Source organism: Pan paniscus, chromosome 1 (genome assembly GCF_029289425.2).
Source record: "Pan paniscus chromosome 1, NHGRI_mPanPan1-v2.0_pri, whole genome shotgun sequence".
Classification (NCBI taxonomy): domain Eukaryota; kingdom Metazoa; phylum Chordata; class Mammalia; order Primates; family Hominidae; genus Pan; species Pan paniscus.
In genome coordinates, this window is record NC_073249.2 from 20,866,732 (window position 1) to 20,888,551 (window position 21,820).

General features: G+C 67.9%; 10 non-coding genes across 10 annotated transcripts; all 10 read left to right on the forward strand.

Annotated features, from left to right (window-relative positions):
- Positions 1-486: 486 nt before the first annotated feature.
- Positions 487-605, forward strand: LOC129395281 (5S ribosomal RNA). Its single transcript, XR_008622772.2, has one exon. It is a non-coding gene; the product is annotated as a 5S ribosomal RNA (ribosomal RNA).
- A 2,123-nt stretch (positions 606-2,728) lies between these two features.
- LOC129395220 (5S ribosomal RNA) lies at positions 2,729-2,847 on the forward strand. The gene has a single exon (XR_008622729.1). It is a non-coding gene; the product is annotated as a 5S ribosomal RNA (ribosomal RNA).
- Positions 2,848-4,970: 2,123 nt separating this feature from the next.
- Positions 4,971-5,089, forward strand: LOC129395230 (5S ribosomal RNA). Its single transcript, XR_008622730.1, has one exon. It is a non-coding gene; the product is annotated as a 5S ribosomal RNA (ribosomal RNA).
- A 2,123-nt stretch (positions 5,090-7,212) lies between these two features.
- Positions 7,213-7,331, forward strand: LOC129395375 (5S ribosomal RNA). The gene has a single exon (XR_008622835.2). It is a non-coding gene; the product is annotated as a 5S ribosomal RNA (ribosomal RNA).
- Positions 7,332-9,454: 2,123 nt separating this feature from the next.
- Positions 9,455-9,573, forward strand: LOC129395237 (5S ribosomal RNA). The gene has a single exon (XR_008622731.1). It is a non-coding gene; the product is annotated as a 5S ribosomal RNA (ribosomal RNA).
- A 2,123-nt stretch (positions 9,574-11,696) lies between these two features.
- Positions 11,697-11,815, forward strand: LOC129395242 (5S ribosomal RNA). The gene has a single exon (XR_008622735.1). It is a non-coding gene; the product is annotated as a 5S ribosomal RNA (ribosomal RNA).
- A 2,123-nt stretch (positions 11,816-13,938) lies between these two features.
- LOC129395250 (5S ribosomal RNA) lies at positions 13,939-14,057 on the forward strand. Its single transcript, XR_008622745.1, has one exon. It is a non-coding gene; the product is annotated as a 5S ribosomal RNA (ribosomal RNA).
- Positions 14,058-16,180: 2,123 nt separating this feature from the next.
- Positions 16,181-16,299, forward strand: LOC129395257 (5S ribosomal RNA). Its single transcript, XR_008622751.2, has one exon. It is a non-coding gene; the product is annotated as a 5S ribosomal RNA (ribosomal RNA).
- A 2,123-nt stretch (positions 16,300-18,422) lies between these two features.
- On the forward strand, positions 18,423-18,541 carry LOC129395264 (5S ribosomal RNA). Its single transcript, XR_008622757.1, has one exon. It is a non-coding gene; the product is annotated as a 5S ribosomal RNA (ribosomal RNA).
- Positions 18,542-20,664: 2,123 nt separating this feature from the next.
- Positions 20,665-20,783, forward strand: LOC129395271 (5S ribosomal RNA). The gene has a single exon (XR_008622763.1). It is a non-coding gene; the product is annotated as a 5S ribosomal RNA (ribosomal RNA).
- The last annotated feature ends 1,037 nt before the right edge of the window (positions 20,784-21,820 follow it).

A 21,820-nucleotide genomic window follows, 5' to 3' on the forward strand; every position in this document is an offset into this window, starting at 1 on the left:
CGCGGGGCAAAACAGGGCCACCCCCCGACCGGCTACACCCCACGCCCTCTTGCCCCCCGGCCGGGTCTTGGTCGGGACAAGCGACCGTGGTGGGGGCGTTGTGAGAGAAAGGCCCCGCGCCGCTGGGCCGGCTGTTCGCCTTGGGCCAGCCCTGACGGCTCTGGGTGGGTGGGGCAAGAGGGGGCCTCGCAGGAGCCCCTGTGCGGCGAGGGATCCAGAACGCTGCCTCCGCGACAGGGCGGAGGACCGGAGGGCGTCCCAGGATCGTGGGCCCTGGGCCCTGACGCCTCGGAGCACTCCCTGCTCCGAGCGGGCCCGATGTGGTGGAAGCTCGGGAGCGCGGGAGCCGGGGGGAAGGCCGCGGGCCAGCGGCTCGGGGGTCCCCGATCCGAGCCCCGCGGCCCCGGGCTGGCGGTGACGGCCGCAATCCGGCGGGCACGGCCGGGCCGGGCCGGGCTCTTGGGGCAGCCAGGCGCCTCCTTCGGCGTCTACGGCCATACCACCCTGAACGCGCCCGATCTCGTCTGATCTCGGAAGCTAAGCAGGGTCGGGCCTGGTTAGTACTTGGATGGGAGACCGCCTGGGAATACCGGGTGCTGTAGGCTTTTTCTTTGGCTTTTTGCTTTTTCTTTCCTTTTCTTCCAGACGGAGTCTCGCTCTGTCGCCCAGGCTGGAGTGCAGTGGCGCCATCTCGGCTCACTGCAAGCTCCGCCTCCCGGGCTCACGCCATTCCCCGGCCTCAGCCTCCCGAGTAGCTGGGCCTACAGGCGCCCGCCACCACGCCCGGCTAATTTTTTCTATTTTTCCTAGAGACGGGGTTTCACCCTGTCAGCCGGGATGGTCTCGAGCTCCTGACCTCGTGATCCACCCGCCTCGGCCTCCCAGAGTGCTGGGATTACAGGCGGGAGCCACCGCGCCCGCCCGGCCTGCTGTAGGCTCTTTTGGCTTCCCCGCTGCCTCCCTTCCCCCTACAGTCGCCATGCTTGCCAACCTCCCCTGACTCTGCTCCCCCTTTACCGCCCACCTACACCCCCGCCGCAGCCGCAGCCGGGGTCCTCCTCCTGGGGCTCCGCCCCTACTGCACGCCGGGCAGCAGCATCCCACCGCTTCCGCCTCGCCGCCGCCCCGCCAGGAGCCCGGCTCCAGCCTGGGAGGGCAGCGGGCCGGACCCCAAAGGCGCAGCCGCGGGTTCCCTGCCGTTCGCGGTACCTTCCCGCTCCCGGAACGCCCAGGCGATTCCATTCACCCGTCGGGCGCCGTCGTCGCACCCTTCCAAACCGGGGGAAGGGGCGGGCAGGGGCAGCGGGAACCACAGACGCCAGCCAAGACCTCGGCTCCAGAACGCATGGGCTGCTTTACCCGGGGGAAGGGCATTGCTTCGCCAGCCACCAGGAAAACAGTCCCTGTGCACCCGGGATTCCCAATGCCCCCCACTTCGTGTCGACGACTCCAGTCCCGAGGACACGCCGGAGACCCAGGCCTCCGGGCCCGCCCGGGGCCACGGCTCCCGCCAAACGGGCGGGCACGCTCTGCAAATCTCGGGGCCCGCCGCAAGGCACCCAGAGCACAGGGAGGTGCCAAGAAAGGCAGGAGCCTACGAAACCCACCTCCAAAGCAAGCAATTCATCCAAGAAAAAGCCCGTCTCCGCGCTCCGTTGCTCCTCTCGCACGGACCGCCTGGCCCGCGTGCTCTGGCGCAGCCCAAGCCCCCTCCACCCTGCCCCGGCCTGCTCAAGAGGGCGCTGCCTAACGGAGCCGGGCGCTTCCTCTCTAAGGCTCTATCGCTCTCGCTCTCTAGCTCCCTCCGCCTCTCTCTTCTAGGTTTCCCCCTGGACCTCGCGCTACTTCTGTCGTTTTCCCTCTGTCTCTCTGTCTCTCTCTCTCTCTCTTTCTCTGTCCCTCTCTCTTTCTCAGCCTCTCTGTCTGTCTCCTTCCCTCTCGCCCTCGCCTGTCTCTCTCGATCGCTGTCTCTCTCCCTCCCTCAGTTTCTATCTCTCCATCCATCTCGTCCTTGCTCTCCTCCAAGCCGCGTGTGTGTGTGCGTGCGCGCGCGTGCGTGTGCGTGCGTGTGTGTCTGTGTCTGTGTGTGTGTCTGTGTGTGTGTGTCCGCGCGAGCGCGTGCGAGCGCGCCCGCGTGTTGTCTCTGTGTGGGGGAGTGGATTTGCTCCTGGTGGTGGTGGGGTGTGTCTGGGTTTCTCTCAGGCCCTCTCACCCGAGATCAGGCCGCCGCCTCTAGTGCCAGCGCGGGGCAAAACAGGGCCACCCCCCGACCGGCTACACCCCACGCCCTCTTGCCCCCCGGCCGGGTCTTGGTCGGGACAAGCGACCGTGGTGGGGGCGTTGTGAGAGAAAGGCCCCGCGCGGCTGGGCCGGCTGTTCGCCTTCGGCCAGCCCTGACGGCTCTGGGTGGGTGGGGCAAGAGGGGGCCTCGCAGGAGCCCCTGTGCGGCGAGGGATCCAGAACGCTGCCTCCGCGACAGGGCGGAGGACCGGAGGGCGTCCCAGGATCGTGGGCCCTGGGCCCTGACGCCTCGGAGCACTCCCTGCTCCGAGCGGGCCCGATGTGGTGGAAGCTCGGGAGCGCGGGAGCCGGGGGGAAGGCCGCGGGCCAGCGGCTCGGGGGTCCCCGATCCGAGCCCCGCGGCCCCGGGCTGGCGGTGACGGCCGCAATCCGGCGGGCACGGCCGGGCCGGGCCGGGCTCTTGGGGCAGCCAGGCGCCTCCTTCGGCGTCTACGGCCATACCACCCTGAACGCGCCCGATCTCGTCTGATCTCGGAAGCTAAGCAGGGTCGGGCCTGGTTAGTACTTGGATGGGAGACCGCCTGGGAATACCGGGTGCTGTAGGCTTTTTCTTTGGCTTTTTGCTTTTTCTTTCCTTTTCTTCCAGACGGAGTCTCGCTCTGTCGCCCAGGCTGGAGTGCAGTGGCGCCATCTCGGCTCACTGCAAGCTCCGCCTCCCGGGCTCACGCCATTCCCCGGCCTCAGCCTCCCGAGTAGCTGGGCCTACAGGCGCCCGCCACCACGCCCGGCTAATTTTTTCTATTTTTCCTAGAGACGGGGTTTCACCCTGTCAGCCGGGATGGTCTCGAGCTCCTGACCTCGTGATCCACCCGCCTCGGCCTCCCAGAGTGCTGGGATTACAGGCGGGAGCCACCGCGCCCGCCCGGCCTGCTGTAGGCTCTTTTGGCTTCCCCGCTGCCTCCCTTCCCCCTACAGTCGCCATGCTTGCCAACCTCCCCTGACTCTGCTCCCCCTTTACCGCCCACCTACACCCCCGCCGCAGCCGCAGCCGGGGTCCTCCTCCTGGGGCTCCGCCTCTACTGCACGCCGGGCAGCAGCATCCCACCGCTTCCGCCTCGCCGCCGCCCCGCCAGGAGCCCGGCTCCAGCCTGGGAGGGCAGCGGGCCGGACCCCAAAGGCGCAGCCGCGGGTTCCCTGCCGTTCGCGGTACCTTCCCGCTCCCGGAACGCCCAGGCGATTCCATTCACCCGTCGGGCGCCGTCGTCGCACCCTTCCAAACCGGGGGAAGGGGCGGGCAGGGGCAGCGGGAACCACAGACGCCAGCCAAGACCTCGGCTCCAGAACGCATGGGCTGCTTTACCCGGGGGAAGGGCATTGCTTCGCCAGCCACCAGGAAAACAGTCCCTGTGCACCCGGGATTCCCAATGCCCCCCACTTCGTGTCGACGACTCCAGTCCCGAGGACACGCCGGAGACCCAGGCCTCCGGGCCCGCCCGGGGCCACGGCTCCCGCCAAACGGGCGGGCACGCTCTGCAAATCTCGGGGCCCGCCGCAAGGCACCCAGAGCACAGGGAGGTGCCAAGAAAGGCAGGAGCCTACGAAACCCACCTCCAAAGCAAGCAATTCATCCAAGAAAAAGCCCGTCTCCGCGCTCCGTTGCTCCTCTCGCACGGACCGCCTGGCCCGCGTGTTCTGGCGCAGCCCAAGCCCCCTCCACCCTGCCCCGGCCTGCTCAAGAGGGCGCTGCCTAACGGAGCCGGGCGCTTCCTCTCTAAGGCTCTATCGCTCTCGCTCTCTAGCTCCCTCCGCCTCTCTCTTCTAGGTTTCCCCCTGGACCTCGCGCTACTTCTGTCGTTTTCCCTCTGTCTCTCTGTCTCTCTCTCTCTCTCTTTCTCTGTCCCTCTCTCTTTCTCAGCCTCTCTGTCTGTCTCCTTCCCTCTCGCCCTCGCCTGTCTCTCTCGATCGCTGTCTCTCTCCCTCCCTCAGTTTCTATCTCTCCATCCATCTCGTCCTTGCTCTCCTCCAAGCCGCGTGTGTGTGTGCGTGCGCGCGCGTGCGTGTGCGTGCGTGTGTGTCTGTGTCTGTGTGTGTGTCTGTGTGTGTGTGTCCGCGCGAGCGCGTGCGAGCGCGCCCGCGTGTTGTCTCTGTGTGGGGGAGTGGATTTGCTCCTGGTGGTGGTGGGGTGTGTCTGGGTTTCTCTCAGGCCCTCTCACCCGAGATCAGGCCGCCGCCTCTAGTGCCAGCGCGGGGCAAAACAGGGCCACCCCCCGACCGGCTACACCCCACGCCCTCTTGCCCCCCGGCCGGGTCTTGGTCGGGACAAGCGACCGTGGTGGGGGCGTTGTGAGAGAAAGGCCCCGCGCGGCTGGGCCGGCTGTTCGCCTTGGGCCAGCCCTGACGGCTCTGGGTGGGTGGGGCAAGAGGGGGCCTCGCAGGAGCCCCTGTGCGGCGAGGGATCCAGAACGCTGCCTCCGCGACAGGGCGGAGGACCGGAGGGCGTCCCAGGATCGTGGGCCCTGGGCCCTGACGCCTCGGAGCACTCCCTGCTCCGAGCGGGCCCGATGTGGTGGAAGCTCGGGAGCGCGGGAGCCGGGGGGAAGGCCGCGGGCCAGCGGCTCGGGGGTCCCCGATCCGAGCCCCGCGGCCCCGGGCTGGCGGTGACGGCCGCAATCCGGCGGGCACGGCCGGGCCGGGCCGGGCTCTTGGGGCAGCCAGGCGCCTCCTTCGGCGTCTACGGCCATACCACCCTGAACGCGCCCGATCTCGTCTGATCTCGGAAGCTAAGCAGGGTCGGGCCTGGTTAGTACTTGGATGGGAGACCGCCTGGGAATACCGGGTGCTGTAGGCTTTTTCTTTGGCTTTTTGCTTTTTCTTTCCTTTTCTTCCAGACGGAGTCTCGCTCTGTCGCCCAGGCTGGAGTGCAGTGGCGCCATCTCGGCTCACTGCAAGCTCCGCCTCCCGGGCTCACGCCATTCCCCGGCCTCAGCCTCCCGAGTAGCTGGGCCTACAGGCGCCCGCCACCACGCCCGGCTAATTTTTTCTATTTTTCCTAGAGACGGGGTTTCACCCTGTCAGCCGGGATGGTCTCGAGCTCCTGACCTCGTGATCCACCCGCCTCGGCCTCCCAGAGTGCTGGGATTACAGGCGGGAGCCACCGCGCCCGCCCGGCCTGCTGTAGGCTCTTTTGGCTTCCCCGCTGCCTCCCTTCCCCCTACAGTCGCCATGCTTGCCAACCTCCCCTGACTCTGCTCCCCCTTTACCGCCCACCTACACCCCCGCCGCAGCCGCAGCCGGGGTCCTCCTCCTGGGGCTCCGCCCCTACTGCACGCCGGGCAGCAGCATCCCACCGCTTCCGCCTCACCGCCGCCCCGCCAGGAGCCCGGCTCCAGCCTGGGAGGGCAGCGGGCCGGACCCCAAAGGCGCAGCCGCGGGTTCCCTGCCGTTCGCGGTACCTTCCCGCTCCCGGAACGCCCAGGCGATTCCATTCACCCGTCGGGCGCCGTCGTCGCACCCTTCCAAACCGGGGGAAGGGGCGGGCAGGGGCAGCGGGAACCACAGACGCCAGCCAAGACCTCGGCTCCAGAACGCATGGGCTGCTTTACCCGGGGGAAGGGCATTGCTTCGCCAGCCACCAGGAAAACAGTCCCTGTGCACCCGGGATTCCCAATGCCCCCCACTTCGTGTCGACGACTCCAGTCCCGAGGACACGCCGGAGACCCAGGCCTCCGGGCCCGCCCGGGGCCACGGCTCCCGCCAAACGGGCGGGCACGCTCTGCAAATCTCGGGGCCCGCCGCAAGGCACCCAGAGCACAGGGAGGTGCCAAGAAAGGCAGGAGCCTACGAAACCCACCTCCAAAGCAAGCAATTCATCCAAGAAAAAGCCCATCTCCGCGCTCCGTTGCTCCTCTCGCACGGACCGCCTGGCCCGCGTGCTCTGGCGCAGCCCAAGCCCCCTCCACCCTGCCCCGGCCTGCTCAAGAGGGCGCTGCCTAACGGAGCCGGGCGCTTCCTCTCTAAGGCTCTATCGCTCTCGCTCTCTAGCTCCCTCCGCCTCTCTCTTCTAGGTTTCCCCCTGGACCTCGCGCTACTTCTGTCGTTTTCCCTCTGTCTCTCTGTCTCTCTCTCTCTCTCTTTCTCTGTCCCTCTCTCTTTCTCAGCCTCTCTGTCTGTCTCCTTCCCTCTCGCCCTCGCCTGTCTCTCTCGATCGCTGTCTCTCTCCCTCCCTCAGTTTCTATCTCTCCATCCATCTCGTCCTTGCTCTCCTCCAAGCCGCGTGTGTGTGTGCGTGCGCGCGCGTGCGTGTGCGTGCGTGTGTGTCTGTGTCTGTGTGTGTGTCTGTGTGTGTGTGTCCGCGCGAGCGCGTGCGAGCACGCCCGCGTGTTGTCTCTGTGTGGGGGAGTGGATTTGCTCCTGGTGGTGGTGGGGTGTGTCTGGGTTTCTCTCAGGCCCTCTCACCCGAGATCAGGCCGCCGCCTCTAGTGCCAGCGCGGGGCAAAACAGGGCCACCCCCCGACCGGCTACACCCCACGCCCTCTTGCCCCCCGGCCGGGTCTTGGTCGGGACAAGCGACCGTGGTGGGGGCGTTGTGAGAGAAAGGCCCCGCGCGGCTGGGCCGGCTGTTCGCCTTGGGCCAGCCCTGACGGCTCTGGGTGGGTGGGGCAAGAGGGGGCCTCGCAGGAGCCCCTGTGCGGCGAGGGATCCAGAACGCTGCCTCCGCGACAGGGCGGAGGACCGGAGGGCGTCCCAGGATCGTGGGCCCTGGGCCCTGACGCCTCGGAGCACTCCCTGCTCCGAGCGGGCCCGATGTGGTGGAAGCTCGGGAGCGCGGGAGCCGGGGGGAAGGCCGCGGGCCAGCGGCTCGGGGGTCCCCGATCCGAGCCCCGCGGCCCCGGGCTGGCGGTGACGGCCGCAATCCGGCGGGCACGGCTGGGCCGGGCCGGGCTCTTGGGGCAGCCAGGCGCCTCCTTCGGCGTCTACGGCCATACCACCCTGAACGCGCCCGATCTCGTCTGATCTCGGAAGCTAAGCAGGGTCGGGCCTGGTTAGTACTTGGATGGGAGACCGCCTGGGAATACCGGGTGCTGTAGGCTTTTTCTTTGGCTTTTTGCTTTTTCTTTCCTTTTCTTCCAGACGGAGTCTCGCTCTGTCGCCCAGGCTGGAGTGCAGTGGCGCCATCTCGGCTCACTGCAAGCTCCGCCTCCCGGGCTCACGCCATTCCCCGGCCTCAGCCTCCCGAGTAGCTGGGCCTACAGGCGCCCGCCACCACGCCCGGCTAATTTTTTCTATTTTTCCTAGAGACGGGGTTTCACCCTGTCAGCCGGGATGGTCTCGAGCTCCTGACCTCGTGATCCACCCGCCTCGGCCTCCCAGAGTGCTGGGATTACAGGCGGGAGCCACCGCGCCCGCCCGGCCTGCTGTAGGCTCTTTTGGCTTCCCCGCTGCCTCCCTTCCCCCTACAGTCGCCATGCTTGCCAACCTCCCCTGACTCTGCTCCCCCTTTACCGCCCACCTACACCCCCGCCGCAGCCGCAGCCGGGGTCCTCCTCCTGGGGCTCCGCCCCTACTGCACGCCGGGCAGCAGCATCCCACCGCTTCCGCCTCGCCGCCGCCCCGCCAGGAGCCCGGCTCCAGCCTGGGAGGGCAGCGGGCCGGACCCCAAAGGCGCAGCCGCGGGTTCCCTGCCGTTCGCGGTACCTTCCCGCTCCCGGAACGCCCAGGCGATTCCATTCACCCGTCGGGCGCCGTCGTCGCACCCTTCCAAACCGGGGGAAGGGGCGGGCAGGGGCAGCGGGAACCACAGACGCCAGCCAAGACCTCGGCTCCAGAACGCATGGGCTGCTTTACCCGGGGGAAGGGCATTGCTTCGCCAGCCACCAGGAAAACAGTCCCTGTGCACCCGGGATTCCCAATGCCCCCCACTTCGTGTCGACGACTCCAGTCCCGAGGACACGCCGGAGACCCAGGCCTCCGGGCCCGCCCGGGGCCACGGCTCCCGCCAAACGGGCGGGCACGCTCTGCAAATCTCGGGGCCCGCCGCAAGGCACCCAGAGCACAGGGAGGTGCCAAGAAAGGCAGGAGCCTACGAAACCCACCTCCAAAGCAAGCAATTCATCCAAGAAAAAGCCCGTCTCCGCGCTCCGTTGCTCCTCTCGCACGGACCGCCTGGCCCGCGTGTTCTGGCGCAGCCCAAGCCCCCTCCACCCTGCCCCGGCCTGCTCAAGAGGGCGCTGCCTAACGGAGCCGGGCGCTTCCTCTCTAAGGCTCTATCGCTCTCGCTCTCTAGCTCCCTCCGCCTCTCTCTTCTAGGTTTCCCCCTGGACCTCGCGCTACTTCTGTCGTTTTCCCTCTGTCTCTCTGTCTCTCTCTCTCTCTCTTTCTCTGTCCCTCTCTCTTTCTCAGCCTCTCTGTCTGTCTCCTTCCCTCTCGCCCTCGCCTGTCTCTCTCGATCGCTGTCTCTCTCCCTCCCTCAGTTTCTATCTCTCCATCCATCTCGTCCTTGCTCTCCTCCAAGCCGCGTGTGTGTGTGCGTGCGCGCGCGTGCGTGTGCGTGCGTGTGTGTCTGTGTCTGTGTGTGTGTCTGTGTGTGTGTGTCCGCGCGAGCGCGTGCGAGCGCGCCCGCGTGTTGTCTCTGTGTGGGGGAGTGGATTTGCTCCTGGTGGTGGTGGGGTGTGTCTGGGTTTCTCTCAGGCCCTCTCACCCGAGATCAGGCCGCCGCCTCTAGTGCCAGCGCGGGGCAAAACAGGGCCACCCCCCGACCGGCTACACCCCACGCCCTCTTGCCCCCCGGCCGGGTCTTGGTCGGGACAAGCGACCGTGGTGGGGGCGTTGTGAGAGAAAGGCCCCGCGCGGCTGGGCCGGCTGTTCGCCTTGGGCCAGCCCTGACGGCTCTGGGTGGGTGGGGCAAGAGGGGGCCTCGCAGGAGCCCCTGTGCGGCGAGGGATCCAGAACGCTGCCTCCGCGACAGGGCGGAGGACCGGAGGGCGTCCCAGGATCGTGGGCCCTGGGCCCTGACGCCTCGGAGCACTCCCTGCTCCGAGCGGGCCCGATGTGGTGGAAGCTCGGGAGCGCGGGAGCCGGGGGGAAGGCCGCGGGCCAGCGGCTCGGGGGTCCCCGATCCGAGCCCCGCGGCCCCGGGCTGGCGGTGACGGCCGCAATCCGGCGGGCACGGCCGGGCCGGGCCGGGCTCTTGGGGCAGCCAGGTGCCTCCTTCGGCGTCTACGGCCATACCACCCTGAACGCGCCCGATCTCGTCTGATCTCGGAAGCTAAGCAGGGTCGGGCCTGGTTAGTACTTGGATGGGAGACCGCCTGGGAATACCGGGTGCTGTAGGCTTTTTCTTTGGCTTTTTGCTTTTTCTTTCCTTTTCTTCCAGACGGAGTCTCGCTCTGTCGCCCAGGCTGGAGTGCAGTGGCGCCATCTCGGCTCACTGCAAGCTCCGCCTCCCGGGCTCACGCCATTCCCCGGCCTCAGCCTCCCGAGTAGCTGGGCCTACAGGCGCCCGCCACCACGCCCGGCTAATTTTTTCTATTTTTCCTAGAGACGGGGTTTCACCCTGTCAGCCGGGATGGTCTCGAGCTCCTGACCTCGTGATCCACCCGCCTCGGCCTCCCAGAGTGCTGGGATTACAGGCGGGAGCCACCGCGCCCGCCCGGCCTGCTGTAGGCTCTTTTGGCTTCCCCGCTGCCTCCCTTCCCCCTACAGTCGCCATGCTTGCCAACCTCCCCTGACTCTGCTCCCCCTTTACCGCCCACCTACACCCCCGCCGCAGCCGCAGCCGGGGTCCTCCTCCTGGGGCTCCGCCCCTACTGCACGCCGGGCAGCAGCATCCCACCGCTTCCGCCTCGCCGCCGCCCCGCCAGGAGCCCGGCTCCAGCCTGGGAGGGCAGCGGGCCGGACCCCAAAGGCGCAGCCGCGGGTTCCCTGCCGTTCGCGGTACCTTCCCGCTCCCGGAACGCCCAGGCGATTCCATTCACCCGTCGGGCGCCGTCGTCGCACCCTTCCAAACCGGGGGAAGGGGCGGGCAGGGGCAGCGGGAACCACAGACGCCAGCCAAGACCTCGGCTCCAGAACGCATGGGCTGCTTTACCCGGGGGAAGGGCATTGCTTCGCCAGCCACCAGGAAAACAGTCCCTGTGCACCCGGGATTCCCAATGCCCCCCACTTCGTGTCGACGACTCCAGTCCCGAGGACACGCCGGAGACCCAGGCCTCCGGGCCCGCCCGGGGCCACGGCTCCCGCCAAACGGGCGGGCACGCTCTGCAAATCTCGGGGCCCGCCGCAAGGCACCCAGAGCACAGGGAGGTGCCAAGAAAGGCAGGAGCCTACGAAACCCACCTCCAAAGCAAGCAATTCATCCAAGAAAAAGCCCGTCTCCGCGCTCCGTTGCTCCTCTCGCACGGACCGCCTGGCCCGCGTGCTCTGGCGCAGCCCAAGCCCCCTCCACCCTGCCCCGGCCTGCTCAAGAGGGCGCTGCCTAACGGAGCCGGGCGCTTCCTCTCTAAGGCTCTATCGCTCTCGCTCTCTAGCTCCCTCCGCCTCTCTCTTCTAGGTTTCCCCCTGGACCTCGCGCTACTTCTGTCGTTTTCCCTCTGTCTCTCTGTCTCTCTCTCTCTCTCTTTCTCTGTCCCTCTCTCTTTCTCAGCCTCTCTGTCTGTCTCCTTCCCTCTCGCCCTCGCCTGTCTCTCTCGATCGCTGTCTCTCTCCCTCCCTCAGTTTCTATCTCTCCATCCATCTCGTCCTTGCTCTCCTCCAAGCCGCGTGTGTGTGTGCGTGCGCGCGCGTGCGTGTGCGTGCGTGTGTGTCTGTGTCTGTGTGTGTGTCTGTGTGTGTGTGTCCGCGCGAGCGCGTGCGAGCGCGCCCGCGTGTTGTCTCTGTGTGGGGGAGTGGATTTGCTCCTGGTGGTGGTGGGGTGTGTCTGGGTTTCTCTCAGGCCCTCTCACCCGAGATCAGGCCGCCGCCTCTAGTGCCAGCGCGGGGCAAAACAGGGCCACCCCCCGACCGGCTACACCCCACGCCCTCTTGCCCCCCGGCCGGGTCTTGGTCGGGACAAGCGACCGTGGTGGGGGCGTTGTGAGAGAAAGGCCCCGCGCGGCTGGGCCGGCTGTTCGCCTTGGGCCAGCCCTGACGGCTCTGGGTGGGTGGGGCAAGAGGGGGCCTCGCAGGAGCCCCTGTGCGGCGAGGGATCCAGAACGCTGCCTCCGCGACAGGGCGGAGGACCGGAGGGCGTCCCAGGATCGTGGGCCCTGGGCCCTGACGCCTCGGAGCACTCCCTGCTCCGAGCGGGCCCGATGTGGTGGAAGCTCGGGAGCGCGGGAGCCGGGGGGAAGGCCGCGGGCCAGCGGCTCGGGGGTCCCCGATCCGAGCCCCGCGGCCCCGGGCTGGCGGTGACGGCCGCAATCCGGCGGGCACGGCCGGGCCGGGCCGGGCTCTTGGGGCAGCCAGGCGCCTCCTTCGGCGTCTACGGCCATACCACCCTGAACGCGCCCGATCTCGTCTGATCTCGGAAGCTAAGCAGGGTCGGGCCTGGTTAGTACTTGGATGGGAGACCGCCTGGGAATACCGGGTGCTGTAGGCTTTTTCTTTGGCTTTTTGCTTTTTCTTTCCTTTTCTTCCAGACGGAGTCTCGCTCTGTCGCCCAGGCTGGAGTGCAGTGGCGCCATCTCGGCTCACTGCAAGCTCCGCCTCCCGGGCTCACGCCATTCCCCGGCCTCAGCCTCCCGAGTAGCTGGGCCTACAGGCGCCCGCCACCACGCCCGGCTAATTTTTTCTATTTTTCCTAGAGACGGGGTTTCACCCTGTCAGCCGGGATGGTCTCGAGCTCCTGACCTCGTGATCCACCCGCCTCGGCCTCCCAGAGTGCTGGGATTACAGGCGGGAGCCACCGCGCCCGCCCGGCCTGCTGTAGGCTCTTTTGGCTTCCCCGCTGCCTCCCTTCCCCCTACAGTCGCCATGCTTGCCAACCTCCCCTGACTCTGCTCCCCCTTTACCGCCCACCTACACCCCCGCCGCAGCCGCAGCCGGGGTCCTCCTCCTGGGGCTCCGCCCCTACTGCACGCCGGGCAGCAGCATCCCACCGCTTCCGCCTCGCCGCCGCCCCGCCAGGAGCCCGGCTCCAGCCTGGGAGGGCAGCGGGCCGGACCCCAAAGGCGCAGCCGCGGGTTCCCTGCCGTTCGCGGTACCTTCCCGCTCCCGGAACGCCCAGGCGATTCCATTCACCCGTCGGGCGCCGTCGTCGCACCCTTCCAAACCGGGGGAAGGGGCGGGCAGGGGCAGCGGGAACCACAGACGCCAGCCAAGACCTCGGCTCCAGAACGCATGGGCTGCTTTACCCGGGGGAAGGGCATTGCTTCGCCAGCCACCAGGAAAACAGTCCCTGTGCACCCGGGATTCCCAATGCCCCCCACTTCGTGTCGACGACTCCAGTCCCGAGGACACGCCGGAGACCCAGGCCTCCGGGCCCGCCCGGGGCCACGGCTCCCGCCAAACGGGCGGGCACGCTCTGCAAATCTCGGGGCCCGCCGCAAGGCACCCAGAGCACAGGGAGGTGCCAAGAAAGGCAGGAGCCTACGAAACCCACCTCCAAAGCAAGCAATTCATCCAAGAAAAAGCCCGTCTCCGCGCTCCGTTGCTCCTCTCGCACGGACCGCCTGGCCCGCGTGTTCTGGCGCAGCCCAAGCCCCCTCCACCCTGCCCCGGCCTGCTCAAGAGGGCGCTGCCTAACGGAGCCGGGCGCTTCCTCTCTAAGGCTCTATCGCTCTCGCTCTCTAGCTCCCTCCGCCTCTCTCTTCTAGGTTTCCCCCTGGACCTCGCGCTACTTCTGTCGTTTTCCCTCTGTCTCTCTGTCTCTCTCTCTCTCTCTTTCTCTGTCCCTCTCTCTTTCTCAGCCTCTCTGTCTGTCTCCTTCCCTCTCGCCCTCGCCTGTCTCTCTCGATCGCTGTCTCTCTCCCTCCCTCAGTTTCTATCTCTCCATCCATCTCGTCCTTGCTCTCCTCCAAGCCGCGTGTGTGTGTGCGTGCGCGCGCGTGCGTGTGCGTGCGTGTGTGTCTGTGTCTGTGTGTGTGTCTGTGTGTGTGTGTCCGCGCGAGCGCGTGCGAGCGCGCCCGCGTGTTGTCTCTGTGTGGGGGAGTGGATTTGCTCCTGGTGGTGGTGGGGTGTGTCTGGGTTTCTCTCAGGCCCTCTCACCCGAGATCAGGCCGCCGCCTCTAGTGCCAGCGCGGGGCAAAACAGGGCCACCCCCCGACCGGCTACACCCCACGCCCTCTTGCCCCCCGGCCGGGTCTTGGTCGGGACAAGCGACCGTGGTGGGGGCGTTGTGAGAGAAAGGCCCCGCGCGGCTGGGCCGGCTGTTCGCCTTGGGCCAGCCCTGACGGCTCTGGGTGGGTGGGGCAAGAGGGGGCCTCGCAGGAGCCCCTGTGCGGCGAGGGATCCAGAACGCTGCCTCCGCGACAGGGCGGAGGACCGGAGGGCGTCCCAGGATCGTGGGCCCTGGGCCCTGACGCCTCGGAGCACTCCCTGCTCCGAGCGGGCCCGATGTGGTGGAAGCTCGGGAGCGCGGGAGCCGGGGGGAAGGCCACGGGCCAGCGGCTCGGGGGTCCCCGATCCGAGCCCCGCGGCCCCGGGCTGGCGGTGACGGCCGCAATCCGGCGGGCACGGCCGGGCCGGGCCGGGCTCTTGGGGCAGCCAGGCGCCTCCTTCGGCGTCTACGGCCATACCACCCTGAACGCGCCCGATCTCGTCTGATCTCGGAAGCTAAGCAGGGTCGGGCCTGGTTAGTACTTGGATGGGAGACCGCCTGGGAATACCGGGTGCTGTAGGCTTTTTCTTTGGCTTTTTGCTTTTTCTTTCCTTTTCTTCCAGACGGAGTCTCGCTCTGTCGCCCAGGCTGGAGTGCAGTGGCGCCATCTCGGCTCACTGCAAGCTCCGCCTCCCGGGCTCACGCCATTCCCCGGCCTCAGCCTCCCGAGTAGCTGGGCCTACAGGCGCCCGCCACCACGCCCGGCTAATTTTTTCTATTTTTCCTAGAGACGGGGTTTCACCCTGTCAGCCGGGATGGTCTCGAGCTCCTGACCTCGTGATCCACCCGCCTCGGCCTCCCAGAGTGCTGGGATTACAGGCGGGAGCCACCGCGCCCGCCCGGCCTGCTGTAGGCTCTTTTGGCTTCCCCGCTGCCTCCCTTCCCCCTACAGTCGCCATGCTTGCCAACCTCCCCTGACTCTGCTCCCCCTTTACCGCCCACCTACACCCCCGCCGCAGCCGCAGCCGGGGTCCTCCTCCTGGGGCTCCGCCCCTACTGCACGCCGGGCAGCAGCATCCCACCGCTTCCGCCTCGCCGCCGCCCCGCCAGGAGCCCGGCTCCAGCCTGGGAGGGCAGCGGGCCGGACCCCAAAGGCGCAGCCGCGGGTTCCCTGCCGTTCGCGGTACCTTCCCGCTCCCGGAACGCCCAGGCGATTCCATTCACCCGTCGGGCGCCGTCGTCGCACCCTTCCAAACCGGGGGAAGGGGCGGGCAGGGGCAGCGGGAACCACAGACGCCAGCCAAGACCTCGGCTCCAGAACGCATGGGCTGCTTTACCCGGGGGAAGGGCATTGCTTCGCCAGCCACCAGGAAAACAGTCCCTGTGCACCCGGGATTCCCAATGCCCCCCACTTCGTGTCGACGACTCCAGTCCCGAGGACACGCCGGAGACCCAGGCCTCCGGGCCCGCCCGGGGCCACGGCTCCCGCCAAACGGGCGGGCACGCTCTGCAAATCTCGGGGCCCGCCGCAAGGCACCCAGAGCACAGGGAGGTGCCAAGAAAGGCAGGAGCCTACGAAACCCACCTCCAAAGCAAGCAATTCATCCAAGAAAAAGCCCGTCTCCGCGCTCCGTTGCTCCTCTCGCACGGACCGCCTGGCCCGCGTGTTCTGGCGCAGCCCAAGCCCCCTCCACCCTGCCCCGGCCTGCTCAAGAGGGCGCTGCCTAACGGAGCCGGGCGCTTCCTCTCTAAGGCTCTATCGCTCTCGCTCTCTAGCTCCCTCCGCCTCTCTCTTCTAGGTTTCCCCCTGGACCTCGCGCTACTTCTGTCGTTTTCCCTCTGTCTCTCTGTCTCTCTCTCTCTCTCTTTCTCTGTCCCTCTCTCTTTCTCAGCCTCTCTGTCTGTCTCCTTCCCTCTCGCCCTCGCCTGTCTCTCTCGATCGCTGTCTCTCTCCCTCCCTCAGTTTCTATCTCTCCATCCATCTCGTCCTTGCTCTCCTCCAAGCCGCGTGTGTGTGTGCGTGCGCGCGCGTGCGTGTGCGTGCGTGTGTGTCTGTGTCTGTGTGTGTGTCTGTGTGTGTGTGTCCGCGCGAGCGCGTGCGAGCGCGCCCGCGTGTTGTCTCTGTGTGGGGGAGTGGATTTGCTCCTGGTGGTGGTGGGGTGTGTCTGGGTTTCTCTCAGGCCCTCTCACCCGAGATCAGGCCGCCGCCTCTAGTGCCAGCGCGGGGCAAAACAGGGCCACCCCCCGACCGGCTACACCCCACGCCCTCTTGCCCCCCGGCCGGGTCTTGGTCGGGACAAGCGACCGTGGTGGGGGCGTTGTGAGAGAAAGGCCCCGCGCCGCTGGGCCGGCTGTTCGCCTTGGGCCAGCCCTGACGGCTCTGGGTGGGTGGGGCAAGAGGGGGCCTCGCAGGAGCCCCTGTGCGGCGAGGGATCCAGAACGCTGCCTCCGCGACAGGGCGGAGGACCGGAGGGCGTCCCAGGATCGTGGGCCCTGGGCCCTGACGCCTCGGAGCACTCCCTGCTCCGAGCGGGCCCGATGTGGTGGAAGCTCGGGAGCGCGGGAGCCGGGGGGAAGGCCGCGGGCCAGCGGCTCGGGGGTCCCCGATCCGAGCCCCGCGGCCCCGGGCTGGCGGTGACGGCCGCAATCCGGCGGGCACGGCCGGGCCGGGCCGGGCTCTTGGGGCAGCCAGGCGCCTCCTTCGGCGTCTACGGCCATACCACCCTGAACGCGCCCGATCTCGTCTGATCTCGGAAGCTAAGCAGGGTCGGGCCTGGTTAGTACTTGGATGGGAGACCGCCTGGGAATACTGGGTGCTGTAGGCTTTTTCTTTGGCTTTTTGCTTTTTCTTTCCTTTTCTTCCAGACGGAGTCTCGCTCTGTCGCCCAGGCTGGAGTGCAGTGGCGCCATCTCGGCTCACTGCAAGCTCCGCCTCCCGGGCTCACGCCATTCCCCGGCCTCAGCCTCCCGAGTAGCTGGGCCTACAGGCGCCCGCCACCACGCCCGGCTAATTTTTTCTATTTTTCCTAGAGACGGGGTTTCACCCTGTCAGCCGGGATGGTCTCGAGCTCCTGACCTCGTGATCCACCCGCCTCGGCCTCCCAGAGTGCTGGGATTACAGGCGGGAGCCACCGCGCCCGCCCGGCCTGCTGTAGGCTCTTTTGGCTTCCCCGCTGCCTCCCTTCCCCCTACAGTCGCCATGCTTGCCAACCTCCCCTGACTCTGCTCCCCCTTTACCGCCCACCTACACCCCCGCCGCAGCCGCAGCCGGGGTCCTCCTCCTGGGGCTCCGCCCCTACTGCACGCCGGGCAGCAGCATCCCACCGCTTCCGCCTCGCCGCCGCCCCGCCAGGAGCCCGGCTCCAGCCTGGGAGGGCAGCGGGCCGGACCCCAAAGGCGCAGCCGCGGGTTCCCTGCCGTTCGCGGTACCTTCCCGCTCCCGGAACGCCCAGGCGATTCCATTCACCCGTCGGGCGCCGTCGTCGCACCCTTCCAAACCGGGGGAAGGGGCGGGCAGGGGCAGCGGGAACCACAGACGCCAGCCAAGACCTCGGCTCCAGAACGCATGGGCTGCTTTACCCGGGGGAAGGGCATTGCTTCGCCAGCCACCAGGAAAACAGTCCCTGTGCACCCGGGATTCCCAATGCCCCCCACTTCGTGTCGACGACTCCAGTCCCGAGGACACGCCGGAGACCCAGGCCTCCGGGCCCGCCCGGGGCCATGGCTCCCGCCAAACGGGCGGGCACGCTCTGCAAATCTCGGGGCCCGCCGCAAGGCACCCAGAGCACAGGGAGGTGCCAAGAAAGGCAGGAGCCTACGAAACCCACCTCCAAAGCAAGCAATTCATCCAAGAAAAAGCCCGTCTCCGCGCTCCGTTGCTCCTCTCGCACGGACCGCCTGGCCCGCGTGTTCTGGCGCAGCCCAAGCCCCCTCCACCCTGCCCCGGCCTGCTCAAGAGGGCGCTGCCTAACGGAGCCGGGCGCTTCCTCTCTAAGGCTCTATCGCTCTCGCTCTCTAGCTCCCTCCGCCTCTCTCTTCTAGGTTTCCCCCTGGACCTCGCGCTACTTCTGTCGTTTTCCCTCTGTCTCTCTGTCTCTCTCTCTCTCTCTTTCTCTGTCCCTCTCTCTTTCTCAGCCTCTCTGTCTGTCTCCTTCCCTCTCGCCCTCGCCTGTCTCTCTCGATCGCTGTCTCTCTCCCTCCCTCAGTTTCTATCTCTCCATCCATCTCGTCCTTGCTCTCCTCCAAGCCGCGTGTGTGTGTGCGTGCGCGCGCGTGCGTGTGCGTGCGTGTGTGTCTGTGTCTGTGTGTGTGTCTGTGTGTGTGTGTCCGCGCGAGCGCGTGCGAGCGCGCCCGCGTGTTGTCTCTGTGTGGGGGAGTGGATTTGCTCCTGGTGGTGGTGGGGTGTGTCTGGGTTTCTCTCAGGCCCTCTCACCCGAGATCAGGCCGCCGCCTCTAGTGCCAGCGCGGGGCAAAACAGGGCCACCCCCCGACCGGCTACACCCCACGCCCTCTTGCCCCCCGGCCGGGTCTTGGTCGGGACAAGCGACCGTGGTGGGGGCGTTGTGAGAGAAAGGCCCCGCGCGGCTGGGCCGGCTGTTCGCCTTGGGCCAGCCCTGACGGCTCTGGGTGGGTGGGGCAAGAGGGGGCCTCGCAGGAGCCCCTGTGCGGCGAGGGATCCAGAACGCTGCCTCCGCGACAGGGCGGAGGACCGGAGGGCGTCCCAGGATCGTGGGCCCTGGGCCCTGACGCCTCGGAGCACTCCCTGCTCCGAGCGGGCCCGATGTGGTGGAAGCTCGGGAGCGCGGGAGCCGGGGGGAAGGCCGCGGGCCAGCGGCTCGGGGGTCCCCGATCCGAGCCCCGCGGCCCCGGGCTGGCGGTGACGGCCGCAATCCGGCGGGCACGGCCGGGCCGGGCCGGGCTCTTGGGGCAGCCAGGCGCCTCCTTCGGCGTCTACGGCCATACCACCCTGAACGCGCCCGATCTCGTCTGATCTCGGAAGCTAAGCAGGGTCGGGCCTGGTTAGTACTTGGATGGGAGACCGCCTGGGAATACCGGGTGCTGTAGGCTTTTTCTTTGGCTTTTTGCTTTTTCTTTCCTTTTCTTCCAGACGGAGTCTCGCTCTGTCGCCCAGGCTGGAGTGCAGTGGCGCCATCTCGGCTCACTGCAAGCTCCGCCTCCCGGGCTCACGCCATTCCCCGGCCTCAGCCTCCCGAGTAGCTGGGCCTACAGGCGCCCGCCACCACGCCCGGCTAATTTTTTCTATTTTTCCTAGAGACGGGGTTTCACCCTGTCAGCCGGGATGGTCTCGAGCTCCTGACCTCGTGATCCACCCGCCTCGGCCTCCCAGAGTGCTGGGATTACAGGCGGGAGCCACCGCGCCCGCCCGGCCTGCTGTAGGCTCTTTTGGCTTCCCCGCTGCCTCCCTTCCCCCTACAGTCGCCATGCTTGCCAACCTCCCCTGACTCTGCTCCCCCTTTACCGCCCACCTACACCCCCGCCGCAGCCGCAGCCGGGGTCCTCCTCCTGGGGCTCCGCCCCTACTGCACGCCGGGCAGCAGCATCCCACCGCTTCCGCCTCGCCGCCGCCCCGCCAGGAGCCCGGCTCCAGCCTGGGAGGGCAGCGGGCCGGACCCCAAAGGCGCAGCCGCGGGTTCCCTGCCGTTCGCGGTACCTTCCCGCTCCCGGAACGCCCAGGCGATTCCATTCACCCGTCGGGCGCCGTCGTCGCACCCTTCCAAACCGGGGGAAGGGGCGGGCAGGGGCAGCGGGAACCACAGACGCCAGCCAAGACCTCGGCTCCAGAACGCATGGGCTGCTTTACCCGGGGGAAGGGCATTGCTTCGCCAGCCACCAGGAAAACAGTCCCTGTGCACCCGGGATTCCCAATGCCCCCCACTTCGTGTCGACGACTCCAGTCCCGAGGACACGCCGGAGACCCAGGCCTCCGGGCCCGCCCGGGGCCACGGCTCCCGCCAAACGGGCGGGCACGCTCTGCAAATCTCGGGGCCCGCCGCAAGGCACCCAGAGCACAGGGAGGTGCCAAGAAAGGCAGGAGCCTACGAAACCCACCTCCAAAGCAAGCAATTCATCCAAGAAAAAGCCCGTCTCCGCGCTCCGTTGCTCCTCTCGCACGGACCGCCTGGCCCGCGTGCTCTGGCGCAGCCCAAGCCCCCTCCACCCTGCCCCGGCCTGCTCAAGAGGGCGCTGCCTAACGGAGCCGGGCGCTTCCTCTCTAAGGCTCTATCGCTCTCGCTCTCTAGCTCCCTCCGCCTCTCTCTTCTAGGTTTCCCCCTGGACCTCGCGCTACTTCTGTCGTTTTCCCTCTGTCTCTCTGTCTCTCTCTCTCTCTCTTTCTCTGTCCCTCTCTCTTTCTCAGCCTCTCTGTCTGTCTCCTTCCCTCTCGCCCTCGCCTGTCTCTCTCGATCGCTGTCTCTCTCCCTCCCTCAGTTTCTATCTCTCCATCCATCTCGTCCTTGCTCTCCTCCAAGCCGCGTGTGTGTGTGCGTGCGCGCGCGTGCGTGTGCGTGCGTGTGTGTCTGTGTCTGTGTGTGTGTCTGTGTGTGTGTGTCCGCGCGAGCGCGTGCGAGCGCGCCCGCGTGTTGTCTCTGTGTGGGGGAGTGGATTTGCTCCTGGTGGTGGTGGGGTGTGTCTGGGTTTCTCTCAGGCCCTCTCACCCGAGATCAGGCCGCCGCCTCTAGTGCCAGCGCGGGGCAAAACAGGGCCACCCCCCGACCGGCTACACCCCACGCCCTCTTGCCCCCCGGCCGGGTCTTGGTCGGGACAAGCGACCGTGGTGGGGGCGTTGTGAGAGAAAGGCCCCGCGCCGCTGCGCCGGCTGTTCGCCTTGGGCCAGCCCTGACGGCTCTGGGTGGGTGGGGCAAGAGGGGGCCTCGCAGGAGCCCCTGTGCGGCGAGGGATCCAGAACGCTGCCTCCGCGACAGGGCGGAGGACCGGAGGGCGTCCCAGGATCGTGGGCCCTGGGCCCTGACGCCTCGGAGCACTCCCTGCTCCGAGCGGGCCCGATGTGGTGGAAGCTCGGGAGCGCGGGAGCCGGGGGGAAGGCCGCGGGCCAGCGGCTCGGGGGTCCCCGATCCGAGCCCCGCGGCCCCGGGCTGGCGGTGACGGCCGCAATCCGGCGGGCACGGCCGGGCCGGGCCGGGCTCTTGGGGCAGCCAGGCGCCTCCTTCGGCGTCTACGGCCATACCACCCTGAACGCGCCCGATCTCGTCTGATCTCGGAAGCTAAGCAGGGTCGGGCCTGGTTAGTACTTGGATGGGAGACCGCCTGGGAATACCGGGTGCTGTAGGCTTTTTCTTTGGCTTTTTGCTTTTTCTTTCCTTTTCTTCCAGACGGAGTCTCGCTCTGTCGCCCAGGCTGGAGTGCAGTGGCGCCATCTCGGCTCACTGCAAGCTCCGCCTCCCGGGCTCACGCCATTCCCCGGCCTCAGCCTCCCGAGTAGCTGGGCCTACAGGCGCCCGCCACCACGCCCGGCTAATTTTTTCTATTTTTCCTAGAGACGGGGTTTCACCCTGTCAGCCGGGATGGTCTCGAGCTCCTGACCTCGTGATCCACCCGCCTCGGCCTCCCAGAGTGCTGGGATTACAGGCGGGAGCCACCGCGCCCGCCCGGCCTGCTGTAGGCTCTTTTGGCTTCCCCGCTGCCTCCCTTCCCCCTACAGTCGCCATGCTTGCCAACCTCCCCTGACTCTGCTCCCCCTTTACCGCCCACCTACACCCCCGCCGCAGCCGCAGCCGGGGTCCTCCTCCTGGGGCTCCGCCCCTACTGCACGCCGGGCAGCAGCATCCCACCGCTTCCGCCTCGCCGCCGCCCCGCCAGGAGCCCGGCTCCAGCCTGGGAGGGCAGCGGGCCGGACCCCAAAGGCGCAGCCGCGGGTTCCCTGCCGTTCGCGGTACCTTCCCGCTCCCGGAACGCCCAGGCGATTCCATTCACCCGTCGGGCGCCGTCGTCGCACCCTTCCAAACCGGGGGAAGGGGCGGGCAGGGGCAGCAGGAACCACAGACGCCAGCCAAGACCTCGGCTCCAGAACGCATGGGCTGCTTTACCCGGGGGAAGGGCATTGCTTCGCCAGCCACCAGGAAAACAGTCCCTGTGCACCCGGGATTCCCAATGCCCCCCACTTCGTGTCGACGACTCCAGTCCCGAGGACACGCCGGAGACCCAGGCCTCCGGGCCCGCCCGGGGCCACGGCTCCCGCCAAACGGGCGGGCACGCTCTGCAAATCTCGGGGCCCGCCGCAAGGCACCCAGAGCACAGGGAGGTGCCAAGAAAGGCAGGAGCCTACGAAACCCACCTCCAAAGCAAGCAATTCATCCAAGAAAAAGCCCG